Here is a 23,232-nt window from a genome sequence, read left to right on the forward strand (position 1 = left end):
TTTTCTTTATCATCTGTCTCTCCCACCTGGAAGGTAAGCTCCATGAGGGCTAGGATTTTTATGTTTTTGTTCTCTGCTGTGTCCCCAACCCCTAGAAGAATGTCTAGCATGCAAAAAGCACTCAATCGATATTGGTTGAATAAATGATTGCCCCACACCCCAGTTGTTAGAACAGGTCCAGGTGACCTGCTGGGCAGAACTTCCCTGCTCCTACTCTTCTATCTCCCTGTCCTTCCCCAGTTTTTACTTAGGAGCCACCTGTCTTGCACTTGTTATAGGTGGAAGGCTGGTGAATGCTGAGTTACTCGCAGCAGGTGCATTCCTGCTGCTGTCATCAAATAGAGCAGTGGTGGTAGAGCAGGAAGTGTGAAGTTTGTATCCTCTGATTGCCATGGTTGCAAAAGAGAACCCGAAACTAGGTAAACTTGATTTTGGTTGTTTTCAGATGCCATTCATCGAGAATGGAGGGAGGAAGATACTTCCTCCAAAGGAGAATTTGGTGAGGCTCCAGCAGGATGCTGCTGCGGTAGGAAAAGCTCCACACCCGCCACACCCGCTCAGACTGCGGTTCACCTCAAGTTTCAGCCACACCAACCACAGGGCTCTGAAACTGCCAAGAGAGCCTCTAACCAAGAATTTGATTCCTCCTCCTGGATTTAAAGTTCAGAAAGCAGATCCTTGACTTTACCACCCAAGCATGCAAGAGGCGTGGAAGGCGGAGAAATGCGGAGGTTGAGATGGCAATACCAGCTTGGCAATGTGCGAGGTCTCTGATGGAGGGCAGCCTGCAGACGCGGGGCCGGGCCGGCCGGGGTCCGAGGTCTGGGCTCTGGGAAGGACGGCGAAACACGAGGCAGAGCCAAGCGCCACCGCCATACCCGGGGTGGTAGGGAAACGGATTCCCAACCTGCTCTCCCATTTCCCGGGGAGAGTTGGGGAAATTTCTTTTTGCTGTAGAACTGTCCAGTTAAAGAGTCCTCATTTTTAGGGGGAAAATTGCCAGTGAATTGTGACACGTACACCTATACTCGCAGGGTGCGTGCCGCGTGGAGCTGTCTTTCTCCACTCAGCAGAACTCAAGAAATGAGCCTTTTGGCCGTACCATAAACGTGGTGTGCGTGTGTGTGTGTGTGTTCGTGAAGGGGTGTAGTTCCAGCGACAGGCGAGTCCCCAGGGGCGAGGTGTCCTCTATTCCGCGGGGTTTAAGTTTCGGTGGAAATTTTCCCTCAGAGGCTCCGCCTCCTTCACCTTGGCAACGGGCGCCGGGGTGGCCGCGCAGCCGAGCCCGCCCCCCCGCGCACCTGGCGGCCGCCCCTCCGGGGGAAGGGGCGGGGCTGGCGGCGAGGGCAGGGGCGGGGCCGGACGCGAGCTCCCCTGGGCCGGCCAGGCAGGTTGGGCCCCGCCTCGGCTCGGGCCCCGCCCGCGCTCCCCCGAAGGCGCGGGTTGGGGGGCGGGGGAGCCCAGGAGCGGCGCGGCTCTGCCACCGGCTGACGCACCGTCGGAAAGTTGCGCTCGGACCTTCTCCCACCTCGTACTTTCTTCCCGGGGCGCCGCTGTAGACTTGGAGCTGGGTGGGGAGGACCCGGGCCGAGGCGTGAGCAGAGCGGACTGTCGCGGTCTCGGCGAGGAGCCCGCTGCCCCTTACTCGCGGTGCCCAGCGCGGTGGTGGCACAAACTTTCTGGACTGTCCCCGGACAGTCCTGGCGAGTCCCGCTCCGGGCCGGGAGGAGGAGGCGCGGCCGCTGACAGGTACGTGGCGTGCGGATCTGAGATTTGCGCTTGAGGGATTCTTTTATTTTAGGGGTTATGGGAAGGCGGAGAGCAGAAGTATCCCTTGCCTGCGTTCTCCGACTGGGCGGGAGGAGCAGGAATTGTGAAGGGGACCGCCCGCTGGGAATATCCCAAACAAGATCGCTGTGTCGGGCAGAGGCACGGCGGGGAGGAGGGGGCTCCCAGAGCTGCTGGACCGGGCGTTACTCGGTGACTGATCCCGGGGGAGAAAGAGCCAGCTTGTTTTGACGGAGAAGGATGGCACCTGGGCTCTCCACCCTTTTCTTGGTTCTTGGGGCCAGAGAGCCGGATCCTACCGGAGGAACAGGCGAAGGCGAAGAGATCTGGGGCTCAGTTTTCCTCTCCCAACCTCCTCGCTTTCACACAAGAGGCAGAGGCGGTGCCACTCTAAGGATTGCAGCGCTTTCCTGGTGTTAGGATTTACTTTTTGGGTGGCTCTTGCTCAGTTTCGTCAAGTTGTCTAATGAAACTGCGTTCAAGTCGTGGTTGTTATTGATGGTGATGCTGGTATGTGTGTGCGTGCGTGCGTGTGTGTGTGTCCTGCTCCGACCTTAACAAAGGTCCCTTGTTAATGCCACTTCTGGTAGGGAGTGGAACTAACTGCTGCCCTATCTCAAGCCCAGCCAGAGAGAGGTGTTGGTGGCAGCGGTAGCCTTGTTTGCTTGGGACTTTGGGAATCACGTGGGCAGTTCTGATGAATTAGCCCAGCTCTGTCCCACCCACTTGGATCCATCCATTCTTAATAGACCTGGTTTATGTTAATCCCAGACTCCTAATTTATTCGGGTTTAGTAAGAATGGATGGATCCAAGTGGGTGAGACAGAGCTGGACTAATACACACTGCTATCTGTAAAATAGATATTCAACAAGGACTGTATAGCACAGGGAACTCTACTCAATATTCTGTAATAACCTAAATGGGAAAAGAATCTGAAAAAGAATAGAAGTATGCATTTGTATAACTGAATCACACTGCTGTACACCTGAAACTAACAACGTTGTAAATCAACTATACTCCAATATAAAAAAAAAAAAAAAAAAAATAGACCCGGCTTCCACCATTCAGCAGGTGCTGCAGCCTTAGGCATCCCAGGGTGGGGAGTATTCCCGTGGAAGGAAGGAGCCCAAAACAGAGGAGAGACAGCCCTGGGGAGGAGTAGTAAACAATGCACACCATTTGTTGCTTCCCTGTAGATTGGGCCCACTCCCTGCCTTCTCTGGCAGGGCCCTACTATCAAATTCATCTCATTAGAAAGTCAGCTGCTCTCTGCTAATAGCCACAGCAGCCCTGATGAAATTATGTAGGTCATTGAAAAATAATTCCTGCTTAATCACCTTTATCCTGTTGATTAGCGAGAGAAAAGATTTCCTCTCCTTAATGTACCATGCCTGGTCAGCAGGGTCACCTGCCTGACCTCAAGTTCACTTGTACACCTGGCACTAGACAGGATGTTTTCCCTGAAACTGCCCAAACGTAGCGTACCACAGGCCAAGACCACATCTGGAGAAGTTTAGTGGTCTTCTCTGGACAGAAATTGAGCAGGAGATTCAGTCCATAAATTTACTTTTTAGTGCAGCATATTTGTTGGCTTTAGATAACTTTTCAGATAATTAAAGGCTGGTTTCTTTTAGTTCCAGTTAACCCCTTTCTGCACAGCTCATAGAATTGTTTCCATGCTTGTCTTGAAATAAATTAAGTTTGGGGTCCCATTTGTCATTTGACCTGTAGCTTTAGGAACAGGATTAAACTGTGTGGGGCATGTGGAAAAGACAAGAGAGACCGAGTATCACTGAACTAGATTCAGAGAGAGATTTAGAGTGGTCTCATAATCTAGACCTGTCTCCCCGGCTAGCTTCCTACTTGCCTCTAAATAGAGACACTATGGTTGTATCACTTTCAATGTAGGCCTTTGAAGACCAGAAATGAGAGGACTGTTTTACCGTAGTGTCGGTGATACATTGCTGGACGGTTCTTCATGATAACTTCCAAATTTGGTCCAAAACACTTTCTCTGTAAAGTTCTTTCTAATGTAATAGGAAGCCAATAGATTATGTCTGCAAATCAAAAAGCAGATGTACAAATTATGTTGAAATATAGAGGTACATATTAGAAGAAGCTTGAGGAGTGACTTTTGAAATTATGTTCTTGTATTACTTTTTTTTTTTGGTATTACTTTTATTTTTATTTATTTTTAAAAAAATATTTACTTATTTGGCTGCATCAGGTCTTGGTTGCAGCATGTGAGATTTTTCGTTGCAGCACGCGGGCTTCTCTCTAGTTGTGGCACATGTGCTCTAGAGCGCGTGGGCTCAGTAGTTGTGGTGCGTGGGCTTAGTTGCTCCACAGCATGTGGGATCTCAAACCCGGATCCCCTGCGTTGGAAGGTGGATTCTTAACTGCTGGACCACCAGGGAAGTCCCCTTGTATTACTTTTATAAAGAAAATTTGATAAGGAAGCTCTCTCTCTCTGCAAATATAAAACAACTGCTTTCTCTGATCCCTGCTGAGATGCTCGATCTTTGTTCTGTGTGCATTTGTCTCATAGGGCAATACATAGACCCTTTGAAGAGCTGGACCCTCAGATTCTGGCCTTTGAACACGATTTACATCTATTTCACTCTTACTCTCAGTGACTTCTGACTCTTAGTTTTTATTTATTTATTTAAAAAAATTTATTTATTTAATTTATTTTTGGCTGCGTTGGGTCTTTGTTGCTGCACGGGCTCAGTAGTTGTGGTGCGCGGGCTCAGTAGTTGTGGCTCGCGGGCTTAGTTGCTCCACAGCATGTGGGGTCTTCCCAGACCAGGGCTCGAACCCGGGTCCCCTGTGTTGGCAGGCGGATTCTTAACCACTGCACCACCAGGGAAGCCCCTGACTCTTAGTTTTTAGTCTACATAGGAGAACAGTGCTCAAGAGTGACCAATAACTTCAGGTACTTCATTTATAGGGATCTCTTAGTGAAGACAATAACGGAAAGTAACATTTTTATAGTGCATTATGAGTAACAAAGTGCTTTCACAGGTACCGTATTTGTGCTTTGTGATTTAACCATTTTGTAGTTGGTGTATTATATTCAGCTTACACAGGAGGAAAATAGATGAGATGCAGAGAAAATAAGGAACTTTTAGGTGCATACTTTGTTCCTGTATGTGGTGGACTCAGACCCGAATGCAGGACTTTTCTGATTTAGAGGCCAGGCTTTTAATTTTTTCTCTGCTACATTTTGTGCAGTGTTTAGATGTGCAGTGTTTAGAATGGGACCTTATTTCTCATTAATCAAAATGAGTGCTCACTGGGGACAGGACTATATAGAAACACGTACTTATACATGTGTGTACATGCATATAATCTTTATATCCTTTGCGTCTCAACAGTGTAGCTGCACCCCAGGAGGTGGGACAGGTGATAAATGCCCCAATAGTTGCCATAAGGAACTTTTGGTAGGGTCTAAAATTGAGAAAAATCAGAAAATAGTAATCTAAATGTGTGATTTACAAATATGCAAGTAATTACTAGAAGAAACATCTAAAAGAATTGAAGGGGCTTCTTTTGGAGAGTGGAACTCAAGGGTGAGGAGGAGCCAGGAAGGCGTCTGCTGTTTTGGGCCAGGTACCTTATAACCTTATACCTTATATTTTATGCTATGTACATGTGTGTGTATATATATATGTATATGTATATATATATATTTAAGATATCCTTTGGCAAGGAAAGAGTAAAGCTTTGTTTTCAGGATTTTAGAGCCGAAAGGGACCACAGAGATTGTTTATTCTCCGTCCTTTGCTTTTACAGGTGAGGAAATTGTGGTAGAGGAGTTTAATTGTTTTGCCAAGGTCACATGACTGTGGAGACACCCCTCTCCCAGCACAGGTTCACACCCTTCCCCAGGCAGGTGGAAATTTCCCCCATGCTTGTGATTCCTCAGTTACCTTTCCAGGCACTGCTCTCTTGTCCTTTCCATCTAGTTTTTACAATGTTTGAATAGGTTACAGGGCTGCGAATTCAAAAGTAGGTAGCTGTCTCTAATTCCTCATATTTCCATTACGAAAATGCTTCAAATAGTTTCAGAGTCTTCAGAATCCTTTTTATTTTTGGTTAATTCTGAAATAACTTAGAGAAACCTTTGCAGTTTGTTTGCAACTGTTCAGGAACTGACAGTGTTGAATTTGATAAATACTGGAGTTTGGCCTAAACTTTTATCCCTAGAAGCTATTACTAACGGGAGACGGTAAGGGGCCCTTCCAATGTCTATGTGTGTTGCTCAGTTTTGAAATTCTGAGAATATAAGGAAACAACTGTCTTCCAAAAGAGAGGTAGAGGCAGATAATATTGTAGAGCTATAATAGAAAAGTTTTTAACACCCTAAGATTTCCCTTTTCTTTATACATGAAGTTTTTTCCTACTTCCCCTCCAATTATATCACTAACTTAAAATAAAACTTTATTTTTTCTGATTATACACACGGTACATATTATTCAACATTCAAACATCATAGAAATACGTAATGTTGAAAGATAAAGTGTGCTGTGATCTTGTATTCTAGAGAAACTTCCCCCAAATTTCGCTTTATTAAAATATATTTATTATTGTGATCGTTAATAACAAGTGGGATGATATAAAACAACTTTCAACTTCGTTTTTATTTTTAACTTAATAGGTGTTTAAAATGTTCCCATGACCCTACATACAGATCATACTGTATAGTATTGCATGACAGGTTATTTAAACAGTTTCCTATTGTTGGAAATTTGGGTTGTTTCCCATTTTTCTATAGTAAGACTAGTGCTTTAGAGAACATCCTTTAAAGTCTGTCTTTGTACACTTGTGGAGGAAAGGTTTGTGAAAGAGTCAGAGGTATGAGGTATGAAAATGCTAAATTCCTGTAATTTACACTTCCTCTAATAGTGTCCCTACATTTTAAATTATATTAATAGCTTTTTGTTTTGAATGTATTGGACTGAAGGTAGAAATTATTATTACATGACCCGACTGTGAAACACAAGGTTGTAGTAACAGAAGGCGCTGAGCTTTTAGGTAAGGCTTACCTCATTTCTTCACATGTCAGGTTCTTTTTGGTTTTAATGTTTTCCCCAGGAGAACATAGTAATCGATAACAGCTATAAAAATACTCTGCAGTTGTCGGATGAGCTGCTAATTATTTTTTATGGAGCATAGTTTAAAAAAATTTTTTTTAAGAACATTATTCTAGGACATGCTATTAAGGAGTTCAGAGAATCCACCAGGTTTTGCAGAATGCACAGTGAGTGTATTTTAGCTCCTCTTCTTGTATGAAAATTTACCTCTGTTGAAATATTGGTCATGGGTCAATTTTAAGATCTTTAGGCCTATAGAAAGTCCCGAGAACTGATTTCACTCATCTGTGTGTGGCAAATGTGAAATATGATACTTTGGCTAAATTTCACGACCCAGGCTCATTGAAGGAGGAACATTTCAGAAATTCCTGTGGCAAAGTTTTTATTGACCATCTTAGAGAGTTGATTAATATTTTCATCGAGTCCAAGCTTTGTTCATAACCATTCAGTTAGAAGATTATGTTGCATTCCTCAAGATGAGTATCTTCTGTTTTGTTTGTGTTCATGGAACTTGTACTTGGAGTTCATTCATGATTTTCTTTGTAATATATCAGAATAAGTATAAAAGTATCTTAACAAATATAAATATCTGTACAATATGAACATATACACACCCTATGTGTATATATACATGACATATATATACAAGTGTGTATTTATGCATAAGTGATATAAGCTATACTGTAAAAATATGATCATCAGGACTTCCCTGGTGGTTGAGTGGTTAAGACTCTGCCCTTCCACTGCAGGGTGCATGGGTTTGGTCCCTGGTCGGGAAACTAAGATCCTGCATGCCACATGGCACAGCCAAAAAAAAAAAAAAAAAAAAAAAAGATCATCAGTAGGTCATCTAGCATGAATACTTTGTGCATCCTCAAAATGAAGATGATGCTGCCCATATTTATTGTATTAGGAAAAATGTTTCTTGATATTTTTTGTATGAAAAATTCTTTTGTAAAAAAGGAATTTCTTAGGATACAAGAGAAACTTCATTGTTTGTATATAGTTCTTTTGATTTTTTTTTCGTGGGAAGATGCAACATACCTTATGTATTAGTCTTGGTTACTGCCTGTTCTCTAACATTGTCACTTTTTTGGTAAGTTGAATATTTAAAATCTCTCCTGTTTGTGTATATTGCAGACTGTTTACACTTTGGCTTATTTTAAGCAAGATGCAGTAATTTAAATGCTTATGAAAAATGTGACAATAGGACTTTCATCAACCTTGATTTGCTTCAGGAAATACCAGATAACCTGCTATTTACCTGAGTTGTATTAGAAACTTAATGGTTAATGCTAATCTCTTATCAGCTTGATGAAGTTTGACCTTCTCTCAATTTCCTCCTTGTTCTTCTCCACTGGGTTCCTGTTGAAGACGTTGTGTGTCTGATTTGGAAAGTGGACCCTACAGTTGCTCTTGATGAATCAGCGTGTAAGTTGTGTTTAGGTGTCTGCAGGCTGGTTGTGTTGCATCCTGCCTTTTTTCCCTCTAAAGTAATCCCACCTCTTGATCATGTTTTAGGATTAGTTTGCCACCTAGGAGTGGTCATTCCTCCCCAGTGAATCACAAAAACGAGTCGGTCTGATGAGGCTTCCTGACTCAAGACTGACGGATTCAACCTGCTGTCCTGCGGGCTTCTGTCAGGACGGGCACGCCAGAAGCAAGGCTCTCAACTTGGCTCCCTTCCCTATGTGGGTAATCCCTAAATCCGCGTCCTCATTGCTGACCTTTGGAATCCTCGGCTGGCTTCTCCAGTCCTGCTGCATAGAGTCTCCATTTCGACCCTGACATCAGATTAAACTGTAGGGTCACACGAGTAGCTCCTCTTAATCACCTAGCAGAGTACCTTATTTTCAATAGAATCCTGTACGTGTTTGTCGTTGATGGTCTGCCTCTTGTTATCACATGGGCAATTATAATATTTTTTTACCGTGTTTTCGTTTCCAGTTTTTCTTTCTGTAATCCGTTTTCATGCCACAACCAGTTTGATTTTATAAAGTATAGCTTTGCTCATGTCTCTGATCATGGTCCTTGTTGCCTACTGGGTAATGACTCAGTTCAAGCTGTGATGGTTAAATTTAGGTACCCACGTGACTGGGCCACAGGGTGCCCAGAGATTTGGTTAAACATTATTCTGGGTGCGTCTGTGAGGGTGTTTCTGGATGAGATTAACACTGGAATTGGTAGACTGAGTAAAGCAGATGGCCTTTCCATTGTCGGTGGGCGTCATTCAATACATTGAAGACCTGAATTGAACAGAAAGGCTAAGTAAGGGAGAATTCGCTCACCTTGCCTGTTTTTGAGCTAGGGCATCCATCTTCCGTGCCTTTGGCCTCAAACTTGGACTTGAACTATATTATCAGCTGTCCTACTTCTCTGGCTTGCCGAGTGCAGACCTTGGGACTTCTCAGCCTTCATAATTGCATGAGCCAATTCCTTATAATAAACCTTTCTATCTGTCTCTCTCTATATATACACACACACATCTCCTTTATATATACGTCTCCTGTTGGTTCTCTGTCTCTGGAGATCCCTGAGTAATACTCAAGGCATCTATGATCTGGTGCCCTGTTTAGATCCTCTGCTCTGGCTGCTGTGCTGATCTGTTCCTCATTCCTGAGCACACCTGCCTATTCCTTTTTCGCCATCTTGCTGGGACCAGTCCTTCCTCTTTCCAATTATTTCAGTGATGTGAATTCTTCAAAGCCCAGTTCAGAGCCTGTGTCCTCCTTTAAGCCTTTCTTGGCTATCTTTTCCTGTAGCAATTTCCTGGCATCTGAATCTCTGTACTGAAATTTTAGGAATTTAGTCATTTGATGCTTTCTAGTGTTATCTTTTGTGTAATTATTCTTCTTCCCAATTATATTATAAACTCCATTAGGACTCGGATCAAGCTCTACACTCCAAATCCTCCACTGTTCTTGGTTTTGCTTCACATTGTAGGTGGCCACTGAGTGTTTACTGCTTTTGGCATGGACATATATACGCTACCAAACATAAAATAGCTAGCTAGTGGGAAGCAACCACATAGCACAGGGAGATCAGCTCGGTGCTTTGTGACCATGTAGAGGGGTGGGATAGGGAGGGTGGGAGGGAGGGAGATGCAAGAAGGAAGAGATATGGGAACATATGTATATGTATAACTGATTCACTTTGTTATAAAGCAGAAACTAACACACCATTGTAAAGCAATTATACTCCAATAAAGACGTTAAAAAAAAAAAAGGCACTAAGCTCTACCAAGGAAGGAAAGGCAAGTGTAGGGCGTGTGTGCTCAGTCCTCCATCTTGAACTCATGGAAGAAATGTCTAGTTCATTGCCCACAGGACCCAGAACTCTTTATCAATGCAGGGCTCCAGAAGGACTCTGCCAGCTGTTTGGGGTTGTTACTAGAAATGAAACTTATATATCATCCTCGACCTAGAGCCAACTATTCCTAAGAAAAAATTGTCATATTTAAAGTCCTGTTGAATTAGCCCTTCCCTGAGGTACTGCTTTGCACCTGTTTTTGCTCTCGTCTGCTTTGCTCTTGTCTCTTATAATTCCCTTTGCTCTGCCTCTGGCTAAGTTGTTTCATATCTTCCTCTGTAAATATGTTACCTAGCCTGTTGGTGTCAATAATTTTGAACAAGGGTGAAGAAGACGAAGTATGGAAAATGAGCTGTATGTTCCTAGGCAATTTGGATTTGTCGAATTTTATGCACGTTTCATTCAAGCTCTTTGATTTTCCTCATTTCTCCTGCAATTGAATGTAGTTTTTTAAAAAAAGTTATTTTATTTATTTATCTTTGGTTGCGTTGGGTCTTCGTTGCTGCACACGGGCTTTCTCTAGTTGCAGCCAGCAGGGCTACCCTTCATTGTGGTGCGCAGGCTTCTCATTGCGGTGGCTTCTCTTGTTGCAGAGCATGGGCTCTAGGCGCACAGGTTTCAGTAGTTGTGGCTCGAGGGCTCAGTAGTTGTGGCTCGCGGGCTCTAAAGCGCAGGCTCAGTAGCTGTGGCGCCCGGGCTTAGTTGCTCCATGGCATGTGGGATCTTCCTGGACCAGGGATCAAACCCGTGTCCCCTGCACTGGCAGGCAGATTCTTAACCACTGCACCACCAGGGAAGTCCCTTGAATGTCGTTTTTGAGGAACATCATTGGAAATCTGACTCATTATGCTCTTTGACACGCCTTTTAATCTGAGAGTATTGCAAACCCTCTGCACTTTCCATCCCCCTTCCCCTGCTCTCCTGCACTTATCTTCTAACATATTACAATTTACTTATTTATTATGCGTATTGTTTATCAGCTGTCTCCCCGAATAAGAACATAAAACTCCACGAAGGGCAGGGATCTTGGCTGAATTAGTTTTGACTGTCTTTGGCTCTGTGTCCCAAGACGTAGACCAGTGCCTGCCCTCCAGTAAGTGTGTGTTGAACTGAGTGGGCGTTTGCTAACTTGAAACTTTCCACCACCACGTCCCCTTTTTTGCCTAGGCTTTCTGTTGAATCCTCTGGGCTCTCTCTTTCTTTTTTCCCCCTTCTATTCGGACCTAGTTAGTTCTTTCAAACCCTACGCCTACCTATTCCCCAGGTCTTTGCCTTTGTAACAGCCACATCACTAGCAGGGGTAATTTAGAGTCACACAGCACTGTCACATACACGGTGTCATCTGAAGTACTTTTGAGTCTGTGATGGCGATGAATTCTTTAGGGCCTGTCTTTCACCAGAGTATGCAAGTTAGCAAAGTCTCGTCCCGTCAGGGGACGCAGCCATTCTTCAGTGTGTGCTAGGCGTAACCTCCCCTTGGCTGTGCCGTTGCCAAATTATAAATAAGGAGCATGCCTCTTTGATAGCAGCTTCTGGCCTTCTAGGAACAATCATTCTGTTTCCCAGAAGAATGTATGTATGGTATAAGGCCCTCAAGTAAAGTGGTAAAAATGAGAAAGGAAAAGAGAGAAACAGACACCCACCAACACATTTATGGGACACTTTTCAACGGAAAGTACTTGGCTAGATGCTGAAAAACTATTATTGCCTCAGAGTTAATTTGATAGCGGGAGTTCCATGTTGATGTGTCCAGCAGGAGCTGGAGACGCAAGCATGGAATTGAAAACCTTGGCCTGAAGGACGCAGATCATGTAGAGATGAGAGCCGGTGGCTTTTAGGTTCTCCACCAGAAAATTGCTGTTCCTGTCCTCCTGGCCCCTGTCGTTGCTGAGCTAAGAAGACGGAGCCATTTTCTTCCTCAAGGGCTTCTGTTCTTGCCTCCAAGCCATGGGAGTGCTCAATAACATTAGTGTCTGATGATGACACAGGAATATTCCTGTGAGCAATTGCAGAGCTGAAGGCGTGTTACATGTTGACAGGTGCTCACAAATCTCCTTTTGCTGTTTTGAAATATCACTGCCAGGGGAGTTGTATACATCTTGTTCTGGCAGAGTGGTCTTAAATAAATATTCATTCCTTTTACCTATTACTTTAAGAGAAATGCCAGCGTTTCATCTTCAGGCTGCCAGTAGCAATGTTGGAGAAATTGTATTATAACTTTTTCAAGATACTTATTTTCATATAGCACATTTATTTATACATTCATATATTAATGTTATTCTTAATGATGAAGGGACCTGCACTTTGAGGTTAGTGGAAAATCAGGGGTTAAATGGAGGTCTTTGGTCAATTACAGTCTCTGGTAAATTAATTAAAAGTTTCTATCATTGTTGGAGGCAACATGGGTGAGGTGGGAAGAGGATGAACTTTGGATGCAAATCTGGTTCAAGTCCCTGCTTAACTATTTAATAAATGTGTATGTTTGCACCAGTTACTTTCCTATGGTGAACCTCAGCTTCTTTATCTTTAAGTGGAAATAATAATGCCCATCCCAGGAGGTTTCCGTGAGGGTTAAATAAGATAACTCATGTGAAGTGCTTACCATGGAAGTAATAATCAATACATGGTAATTGTTATTTATTACTGAAGCTCTATTAGCACTATTCTAAGGATTGTTTGGGGGTCTTTCAAAAGGTATGTAAGATATATGTCTGCAAGGCCACAAAAGATGGTGACAGATATGTATTTGACACACAAGAAAATCAGGACAGCATGTGATGAAGTGTTATTTGTATAGAAAGTAAGTGCAAGAAACCAGGAAGGTAGAGGTCACTGTAGTCATAGGCTTCAAGAATCATGGTGGGGGTCATATTAGGATTCCTTTGGTTGTAAGTTTTAGAAATTTAAACTGTACGGAAAGGGAATTTATTGGTTCATATGGTCAAAGGTATGGGAGAAGTGAAGGCGGTCTTGGAAACCAAAACTGAAAACTCCTCTACCACCAAGACTCTCTGTGTCTTATCCCTACTTCTCTCTGAGTCAGTTTCCTCCACGTGGCTGGGGGCATGACTGCCAGAAAGGCAAGGATCACCCAGAAAGAGGGCCTGACTTTCTTTTAGTCTACATCTCAAAATCCCAGGAATGCCTCTGGTCGACTTCGCATGGGTGACACCCTTTTCCCTGTGGCCAGGGGCACAAATTATTTGGTAACTGGCAGCCCCATCTAGAAATACATATCCATAGTTAGGACCGGGAGAAGGAACAGTCTCCTGACAGAAGGATTGTGTCATTCATAGAAGAAAGGAGGGTGCTGGATGGAGGAGCAGGAGGCGTGTTTACCTTTGAGGGGGAAGAGGACAGCTTGAGCTGGTTGCAGGGTTAGAGGCAGGTGTGCAGAGCACTGAACCAAAGGCACAGAGTCCAGAATGAGAAGATGGGTTGTATTAGTGAAACAGGATCAGGTAGACTCAGGGTGAGTGGTTTGAAGGGGTTGGTTGAGGAGTTTGGACTGATCTGACGGGCATAAATCCTAAGAATCGACATCAAATTGACATAGACATGTTGGATCCTGGCTTTTATTCTTTAAAAATAGGTTTCATATTCTTTTGTTTCACTTTCATCTATGTATGCATATTACATAGGTGTGTGTGTTTGTTGGACTGTGATGTAAAATGTACTTTTTAGATCAAAAAAGTTTGCAGGCCATTGTAGTTCAATTATACCGGCAGATAAAAGCACAAATAAATCTCAAAAAAAAACAGGTTTCATATTGTAGGCTGAGTATTTGAATTGGTAACTTGAGGACTAAGTTGAGTACACTGGAGAAGTTACATTCATTGAGTACAGACAAGGTAGTCTTTGTAGTCAAGAGGCGGATGTCCGTCCTGGCACTACCTTAAAAATTAGATGTTGTCAAGCATTTATCTTACTTTTCCTGTTTAAAAAAAAAACAAACAAAAACCCTGTATTTCAGAGTAACCAAACAGATTGTTTGAACAAAAATCTTATTTTTAGAAGAATTCCAGCTAGTAAATACAGAAGGAATGATATAAAGAAAATAGTATCATTTCGTTACCCCTAATGAAATAACAGATCTAGGGAATGATCATCTGTGACTGTGAAAACTATTAGGTCAAAGGCTGATTGGGAACTTTATAATTGATGGATCAGGCCGATAACCCCAGAACCCACTGATCAGTCTTAACATTACAAAAAGAGAAAGAAGTGAATACGTGCCCCCTAATTTGATGCAATAGGGAACATATAGAACCATCTCTGAAGTTTCTTGCCAAAAAGCTGAATGTGATTCTGATCAAGACTTTAGATCTGACTACTAGTTTATAAGAAGCATAGGAAAAAGAGGACCTTGTCAAAAAATACCATGGAGATGTGATCAGCCAAATCCAGAATGCAGAAATTTCTGTAGGTCAAATTATTCAGTTTGTTCAGTAAATAAATGGCAAGAAAAACAAGGAAGAGGAACTATTATTTTTTCCCCCAAAGTCAGTGTCAGATAAGTGTTTTTATTTAATTGTATTTTTATTTATTATTTTTTTAAAAGTGGCATTGAGACTTAAGAGACATAACTATGTTTGGATCTTGGTTTGGCTAAATCAACATAAAGTTATAAATTATAAATATAAAATTATGAGACAATTTGGGAAATTTAAACTCTGGATATTAGACAAATTAAAGGACTCTTAAAAAAAGGGAATGATAATTATATTATTATTAAAAAAGTCTATTTCTTAAAGATACATACTGAAATTTTTTTCAGATTATGTGATATTGTGTTAGTTTCCTATGACTGCAGTAATAAATGAACACAGACTGGGTGGATTAAACAACAGAACTTTATTCTCTCTTAGTTCTGGAGGCTAGAAGTCTAAAATCAGGGTGTAGGCAAGCCCATGCTCCCTCTGAGATGCTAGGGGAGAATTCTTACCTCTTCCAGGTTTGGAAGCTGTCCTTGGCTTGTGGCTGCATCTCTCTGCACCGTCTCGTGGCCTTCTCCTCTTGGTATGTCTGTGTCTCATCTCCCTCTGCCTGTCTCCTATAAAGATTCATGTGATTGCTTTAGGGCTTACTTGGATAATCCAAGATACATTCCTCCTTAAGATCCAAAGTCACAGTTGTTTGCCATGTAAAGTAATAGTCACAGCTTCTGGGGATTATGAAATGATATATTTTTGCAGACCATTTTTTCTGCTTATTTCAGATATGATATATGAAGTTTGCTTTAAAACAATCCAGCAGAGGAAAGGAGTGGGAATGGGAGATTATGAATAGCTATACATTGTTAATTCTTGAGCCGAGTGATGGCAGTTCATCATACTACTCTCTCAACTTTGTATGTACTGAAAATTTCCATAATAAAAAGTGAAAAACAGAAAAGGTAAACCAAAATGCCTCAGTAATCAGGTCCTCTCAGAATCTGGAACATACCATATTAAGCCCTGATAAATACAAACCTCCATTTTTTTCTGTTCATAAAAATTAGATATGAGACATCTAACATCCTTGTTAATCCTTCAAGCTTTTGCTGCCTTTTCAGACATACTTCTTGGTGCTTCTCAAGAAAAGTAAAGGGTGAATGACTATCCCTTCACTTGGAATTCAGAAGTCGTAAGACCTGAGACTTAGATAAGAACCCCTTTTGTTCTTCCTCACTGAAATACTGGTGAGTGTGTGAAGGGGCATGGTCCACTTAGGAAACTCATGGGCCAAGTGACATCATGACATCTTTGTCAAGCAGGTGAAATCATGAAAGGGTCAACATCTTTACTATAGGGCCCATCTTTCAGCTGTGTGTGTGTGGTTTTGTTTGTTTTTGTTTTTTAAAAAAATTTTATTTATTTATTTTTGGCCACGTTGGGTCTTCGTTGCTGCGCATGGCTTTCTCTAGTTGCGGCGAGCGGGGACTACTCTTAATTGCGGTGCACGGGTTTCTCGTGTGGTGGCTTCTCTTGCTGCAGAGCACGGGCTCTAGGCGCACAGGCTTCAGTAGTTGTGGCACGCAGGCTCAGTAGTTGTGGCTTGTGGGCTCTATAGTGCAGGCTCAGTAGTTGTGGTGCACAGGCTTAGTTGCTTCGCGGCATGTGGGACCTTCCCGGACCAGGGCTTGAACTGGTGTCGCCTGCATTGGCAGGTGGATTCTTAACCACTGTGCCACTAGGGAAGTCCCCAGAATTTTTACTTCTTAAAATACCACTATATGCCCAATTCAGGCTTAAGTGTATGTGTTACAGAGGATAATGACTGTCAAGACAGTGTTTTTAGGCAATTCAAGTTACTTCACGTATACTTTAGTTGCTTAATGATTTTTTTAAAGGAAGGAAAACAGAAATTCATATGCAGAGTCTCCGATCAAATAATGCCTGGGTTGTGACTTAAGTCGCCAAGAGCAGCATGTTTAAATATGCATTTAGCCTTTAGAAGTCAGTTTATTAACATGCCGTGGTTTTCTTTCCTCAGTGGTTTTCATGCTGAATTTGTTTCTTTCCAAGTTAAAACCTGCATTTTGAAGGGGTGGTATAGACTCTAGTTGCACAGTCTCAAAATTAGACTTTTTAGCTCATGGAATTAGAATTTAGCTGGTACATTTGTTGTTGATATGAGACTGCTAAAACCCAGTTTCCTCCTTTATGTTTGTTCTGAGTGTGGTACAAATTGGCCTGTATACATCAGACACAAGAACATGTGGCCAATTCAGTACAAAATTCAACTTTTTGTGGTATATGTGTATTCATAGAGTTTATAAGGCTGACTACCTTTTGAACTTCTTACTACATTGCTATGACATGGTAACCCAGGCCTACTGGAGAGCTGTATCTTTTGGAGGGTGTGGACAACAAGTGGCATACCATAGTAATATAGGTGTAAAAGTGACTTTTCCATGTGGGTGAAGTCATTGGTGGAAGAATAGTTTTAAATCCTTGCAAGTCTCTTGGGCATTCTAGTTGCTTACTAAATGGTTTATTATAAAACTTGATGGTGATTATTAAATCTCTCAGCCATTCCCTCCTTTTAGAGTTGTAAAATCACCTGATTTATGTACCTTATAATAAAGGAGAAATGATGTATGGAAATAATCGAGATAATGGTTTACATTTCACTTGATATAGTATCATGATAATCTGTTCTGCATTTTTTAGTGTGTTTTTGTGCAAGGAAGAAATATTTACTCAGTAATAAGATATAGGTTCTTTTATTACCCAGGTGTAGCTCAGTTTTTCAGGAACACACATTTTTACATAAAATGAGATACTTCTTAAGTTTTGTTTTTCTCTTTGTTACTTTTTCTTCTTTATCTAAAAGAAGATAAAATTGATACAGAACTCTGAAAAAGAACTCTGACATTTGCATGACGTTTTTTGGTTTGCAAATAATTAACAAATAAGGAATTCTTAGGCAAAACCAAAGCATTTTCTTTGAGTAAATAATGAATATAGAATACCATCCAAACCTTTAGTGCTTTTACATCCTTAGTGTCTCTCAAATCCATTCATTTCTCTCATCTGTGTTAGCTCCACCCTCTCTTCTAGATTTTTACAATAGATTCTTTTTTTAAAAAAATAAATTTATTTATTTATTTTTGGTTGCGTTGGGTCTTTGTTGCTGTGTGCGGGCTCTCTCTAGTTGCAGCGAGTGGGGGCTACTCTTCGTTGTGGTGTGCAGACTTCTCATTGCAGTGGCTTCTCTTGTTGTGGAGCATGGGCTCTAGGCATGGGCTTCAGTACTTGTGGCAAACGGGCTTCAGTAGTTGTGGCTCACGGGCTCAGTAGTTGTGGCTTGTGGGTTCTAGAGCGCAGGCTCAGTAGTTGTGGCTTGTGGGTTCTAGAGCGCAGGCTCAGTAGTTGTGGCGCACGGGATTAGTTGCTCTGTGGCATGTGGGATATTCTCGGACCAGAGCTCGAACCTGTGTCCCCTGCATTGTCAGGAGATTCTTAACCACTGTGCCACCAGGGAAGTCCCCTCTTTTCTTTCTTTCTTTTTTTTGCCACATGGTGCAGCATGTGGGATCCTAGCTCCCTGACTAGGGATTGAACCCATGCCTCCTGCATTGGGAGCACGAAGTCTTAACCACTGGACCGCCAGGGAGGTCCCTCTTTCACTTCTTAATGTACCTATAGTCTTTTAAAAAGCCACAGAGCCTTTGCACATGCTGTTCACAATACTTGGAACATCATTCTCCTCCACCCCCACTGTCTCCATACCTCTCCCCACATAGTCTCCTTTGTTTTTATTAGTTAACTCGTATTTATCTTCAGCTCAAACTAATACATTTCCTCAGGGAAGCCTCTTTACACTAGCTGGGTCTCACTATTATATGCTTATTGAAATAACTTTCTAGGCCCCAGATGCAGCCGCTTCTGCCCAGGGTGCCAACTCAGCAAACTGACACTTTGATGATTCTGGTGTCCCTGAAACCCCTCTGTTTGACCAGGAACGCAGTGAGCATAGCTAGTCAGCCAGTCTGCAAGGGCCAGGCCAGCTCTGGGCCTTCTCACTCCAGACAAGGGTGACTGTGCGGCCCTAGTTGATCACTGATGTTTTCTATTTTTCTCTTCTTTGTTCTATTAATTAATTAATTTATGCATGCTGCATTGGGTCTTAGCGCGGCGTGCGGGATCAGTTGAGGCATGTGGGATCTAGTTCCCTGACCAGGGATTGAACCCGATTCCCCTACGTTGGGACCTTGGAGTGCTAGCTACTGGACCACCAGGGAAGTCCCTCTCTTCCTTGTTCTTTATTCTTTATCCTATGAAAGCTTCCAGCTGTTTACCCCATTTTGCAGTTCTCCGCAAGGAGATTGTCCGCTTCATAAGTGTTAAATAAAGTTTGTTTGTATCACCTCATTGTCTTCTTTAATCATTTCTTAATAGGTTTTTGCATCACCATATGTCTTTTTTTCCCACTGGACTGACTTATGGGTTATAATTTGTGTGCTTATGTAAATCGTCTTCACGAGGACAGGTAGTGGGCCTGCTCACCATCATCTTGCTAGGATTTAACACAGTACTTGGCATGTATTAGGTGCACCATAAATATTTGTTGAATGAATGAATAATGTGGAAAAGTGGAATCAGATATAGCTGGTACCTAATTAAGTGCACGTACAATGCCAATACCAAAGACATCCTAAAAAGCGAAAGGTGCCCTTCAAAGAGGTCATCTAGGGAGGCTGCCTGCTTATTCCATAGCTGCTGCTCTTAGAAAGGGAGTTTGGAATAGTTTTAAAGAATTGTCTTTGGAAGTATTAGTTTACAAGCTGCATAAGGAAAGCACTTGTTCTTTTGATTAAAAATAAAATCCAGGGGCTTCACTGGTGGCGCAGCGGTTGGGAATCCGCCTGCCAATGCAGGGGACACGGGTTCGTGCCCCGGTCCGGGAGGATCCCACATGCCGCGGAGCGGCTAGGCCCGTGAGCCACAACTACTGAGCCTGCGCGTCTGGAGCCTGTGCTCCGCAACAAGAGAGGCCGCGATAATGAGAGACCCGCGCACCGCGATGAAGAGTGGCCCCCACTTGCCACGACTAGAGAAAGCCCTTGCACAGAAACGAAGACCCAACACAGCCAAAAATAAATAAATAAATTTATTAAAAAAGAAAATAAATAAAGACAGTACATGCGTTTGGGGAGAAAACAAAGGGAATATATTTGGGAAGATTTAAAGGAGGGATTTCAACTTAAAAAAAATAAAATAAATAAAATCCAGCTTGATGATTCCCTTTATTTTCTCAATGTATTTCCAACTTACAGATGTCAAATTCCACTTTCAAAGACCCAAATTTGTCACAGTTGAAGATTTCAAAAGAATGTTATATAGGTGAAGGCAGCCTTAAAAGGTTTGTTCCTAAGCTGTCTTGAGCATTGGCGGGCATTTTTGTAACGAGCGTGTAGTCTTTGAAGGGGCTAATACTCCTGTGGATGTGTGGGCTCTGCTGTTTCTGTGAAAATCTTTGATGAAGTCGCTCTTCATGCTGTAGGATGTCTCACTTTTGCTTCTGGCCATGAGGCAGAGGGATGCATTTTACTCTCAAGTCATTCATTTCATCTTGGTGCTTCCCATCCTCCATGGGCAAAATACATTTTGCAAAATTTGTGGGTTTTTTTTTTTTAACCAGGAAGGAATGTAATAGGGAATTGAATTAACTATTATCAAGTGTTTTAAATTCCTTAGATGTTGAGTTCTGTGTTTAGGAAAAGTCCCTGTTAGTGTGAAAAATCACAGAACTGGGACCACACTCTTACACTGAAAAGTATCAGGGATTCTTGCCAAGTTCTGCTATTCAAGATTATTTATTCAGTATTTTTGTTGATTTTTTTTTTTTTTTTAGCCACTATCGCTTAACCTCTTTTGTGGTAGGTATTGCCCCTTTACCTCCTGATTTTGGAAGAAAATTGCTTTGCCTACTCCCTCTCTCCAACACCTTAAATCAGCATGGATTTTAAGTGGGAGTAACTGAATTTAAAATAACACATCTGGGCTTCTCTGGTGGCGCAGTGGTGAAGAATCTGCCTACTACTGCAGGGGACACAGGTTCAAACCCTGGGCCGGGAAGATCCCACATGCCACGGAACAACTAAGCCCGTTCACCGCAGCTACTGAGCCTGTGCTCTAGAGCCCGTGAGCCACAACTACTGAAGCCCGCGCGCCTAGAGCCTGTGCTCCACAACAAGAGAAGCCACCGCAATGAGAAGCCTGTGCACCATAACAAAGAGTAGCCCCTGCTCACCACAACTAGAGAAAGCCTGCGTGCAGCAATGAAGACCCAATGCAGCCAAAAATAAATAAATAAATAAATAAATTTTAAAAATAAAATAAAATAAAATAGCACAGCTACGCCTGTGCCTTTTAATCTCTGGGAACGCTTTTGGTGTTACTGAACCAATAACTGCCGCTATTGAAGATTATCTTCAAGCGAGACATTTGCCACAGCTCCATTCAGGTCACCATTAGCACTGTGCTTTTTGCTTGTTGACTTTTGAGAAAATGCATTCAGACACTCAACATGGTGTAGGCGCTCTCAGAATAGTGGACAGCTCTGTCAGCTCCCAAGGTGGCCAGCCTTAGCTATGTGGCCAACAAAAGTTCTCTTGACCTTTTATTCTCAAGGGTTCTTGTTTTCACCTGAGCAACAGAGATTTGGCTTTCAGTTGCTTTTTGTTTGGTTTACTACTTGACAGTAAAGGCTTACATTTTCATATTGCTTCCGTGCTGACAGTATTTACTTATGCAAAAAATATTTTTGTGCCTCCTTATGCAAATACTTTCTGTGCCAGGCAATAATATCAAGATTTGTGAGAGAATGATCTTTTGAATTCCGTCTTTTAAAGATTGGTTCTATGCTAATTATCTTCCTTGGCAGGTCACTGCTTTTTATTAAATAAGGCTCTTAGAAAAAGACCTCTTAATGTTTGTGCAGAGGACTCACTGTGTTCTCCGCCCATCTGCGTGAATCTCAGTGAATCCTGTCTGTGACTGAGTCATAACCTCATACCTGATCAGTGACATTCATCTGTGTGAGTCCTGGCTAAGCACTCCCTACGTCCCGGCGGAATTGTCCTCCAGAGGGATTTGAATGCATTTTGATTGAGATGCACTTACATTAGCATTAAGCCCTTTATTATTATTTTAAAAAATAAATCGTCCCATCTTAAGCCAGGGTCATGTCACTGTGTAATGTATTTGATGGGTCTAGTTCTTGTACCCATCACTTATCTGACTGTTGTGCTGTTTCCTGTGTGGGAAAGAGAATTGCCCTTCCGTGTGAGGTAGTGCCACCTTGGGCCACTATGTTGCTGTGACTCCAGAAAGTCTTAAGAATGATGGCAGTCATGTGCTCAAGTCACCTGTGCTTTCTGGATGAGTGCTGAAGGGCTGTAAGGTCATGAAAAGTTAATGGAGAATTAATGCCTTGTAAACATAATCCACTACTATTTTAAATAATGCCCCACTCAAGTTCAGGCGACATATATTAAAATAGTCTAACATGAGTTAGAACGATTTAAAGCTGGTAAAGAAGGGGTAATAAAGGATTTAGGACTGGCTGTTCATTTAGCTGTGAAGTAAATAGACTGCTCTGCCTGAGAGGTCCTCCTAATCTTCTAAGGAGGAAGCTGAAGGGAGGTTAAATAGTGTGCTCAAAGTCACATACCTGAGCAGCGCCAGAGCTGGGACCCGAACCCAGACCTCTCTGACAGCACTGCTGGTAATCTTCACTCTGCAGTGCTGCCTTCCCCCTGGGAGGGAGGCATCCTGTGTCATAAGAAATAATACAGATTCCTCTTTATTGACGAGATGAGACAAATTCAGATTTAGAAGATAAAAGCTCGAGTAAGGTATTAATTTATTGAACTACCTGTTCAATTTAATAGAAATCTATCAAGGACCTCCTATGTATAAAGCACTACGCTAAGTACCAGAGTAGGATATCAAGATCACTAACTGTCAGAGCTCGTAAAATATGTATAAAAATAACTTTTATACAAGACAGAATTCATTCAGCAGACTTTTTTTTTTTGGCACTATGGTGTGCCAGGACTGGGCTAGACAATGAGAATCATGCATCAATTTATCAATTCATCCTACGCTTTTGATCACCTAGTATGTGCCAGGCACTGTTTTAGATGCTGGGAAAATAGTGGAGATCAAAGCAAGCAAAGTCTGTGTTCTCACTGAGTGTGCATTCTCGTGGGAGAGACACAATAAATAAACAAGAAAAGACCCGTTCTGCAGGGAATTAAGCTAGGATGGTGTGCAGAGAGCTGACTACGTTAGATTGCAGAGATAAATAAGATTTGATCCTTGCCCTGGAGGAGGTAGACGTGTAAACAGCGAACTACAGTAGAATCAACATGTGCAGTGATTCACGTATGAACAAAGTGCTGTGGAGGGAACCCTGAGGGGTGACGGTGAGCCGTGTGCTGCCAGGACCGAGTGTGTGTTTAGGATGGCGATAGTGGAGCGGTCTCATGCATAGGCTAGACAGCGAGAGGCTGACGGTAGGATATGGTCATTCCTCTGGGATTAC

At 42.5% G+C, this 23,232-nt stretch overlaps 1 protein-coding gene across 5 annotated transcripts in view; it reads left to right on the plus strand.

The window, feature by feature from the left end:
- The first annotated feature begins 1,320 nt into the window (after positions 1–1,320).
- The window catches only part of FHIP1A (FHF complex subunit HOOK interacting protein 1A), a 266,738-nt gene continuing 244,826 nt past the window's right edge, over positions 1,321–23,232 (plus strand). For 4 of the 5 annotated variants that reach the window (XM_082388962.1, XM_082388961.1, XM_082388959.1 and 1 more), the window contains exon 1: positions 1,321–1,749. The gene's annotated coding sequence lies outside the window, so the exon portion shown is untranslated. The remainder of the gene's footprint in view (positions 1,750–23,232) is intronic. The other variant, XM_082388963.1, reaches the window with a different exon arrangement.

This window comes from Balaenoptera borealis (assembly GCF_965194805.1).
Source record: "Balaenoptera borealis genome assembly, chromosome: 4".
Classification (NCBI taxonomy): domain Eukaryota; kingdom Metazoa; phylum Chordata; class Mammalia; order Artiodactyla; family Balaenopteridae; genus Balaenoptera; species Balaenoptera borealis.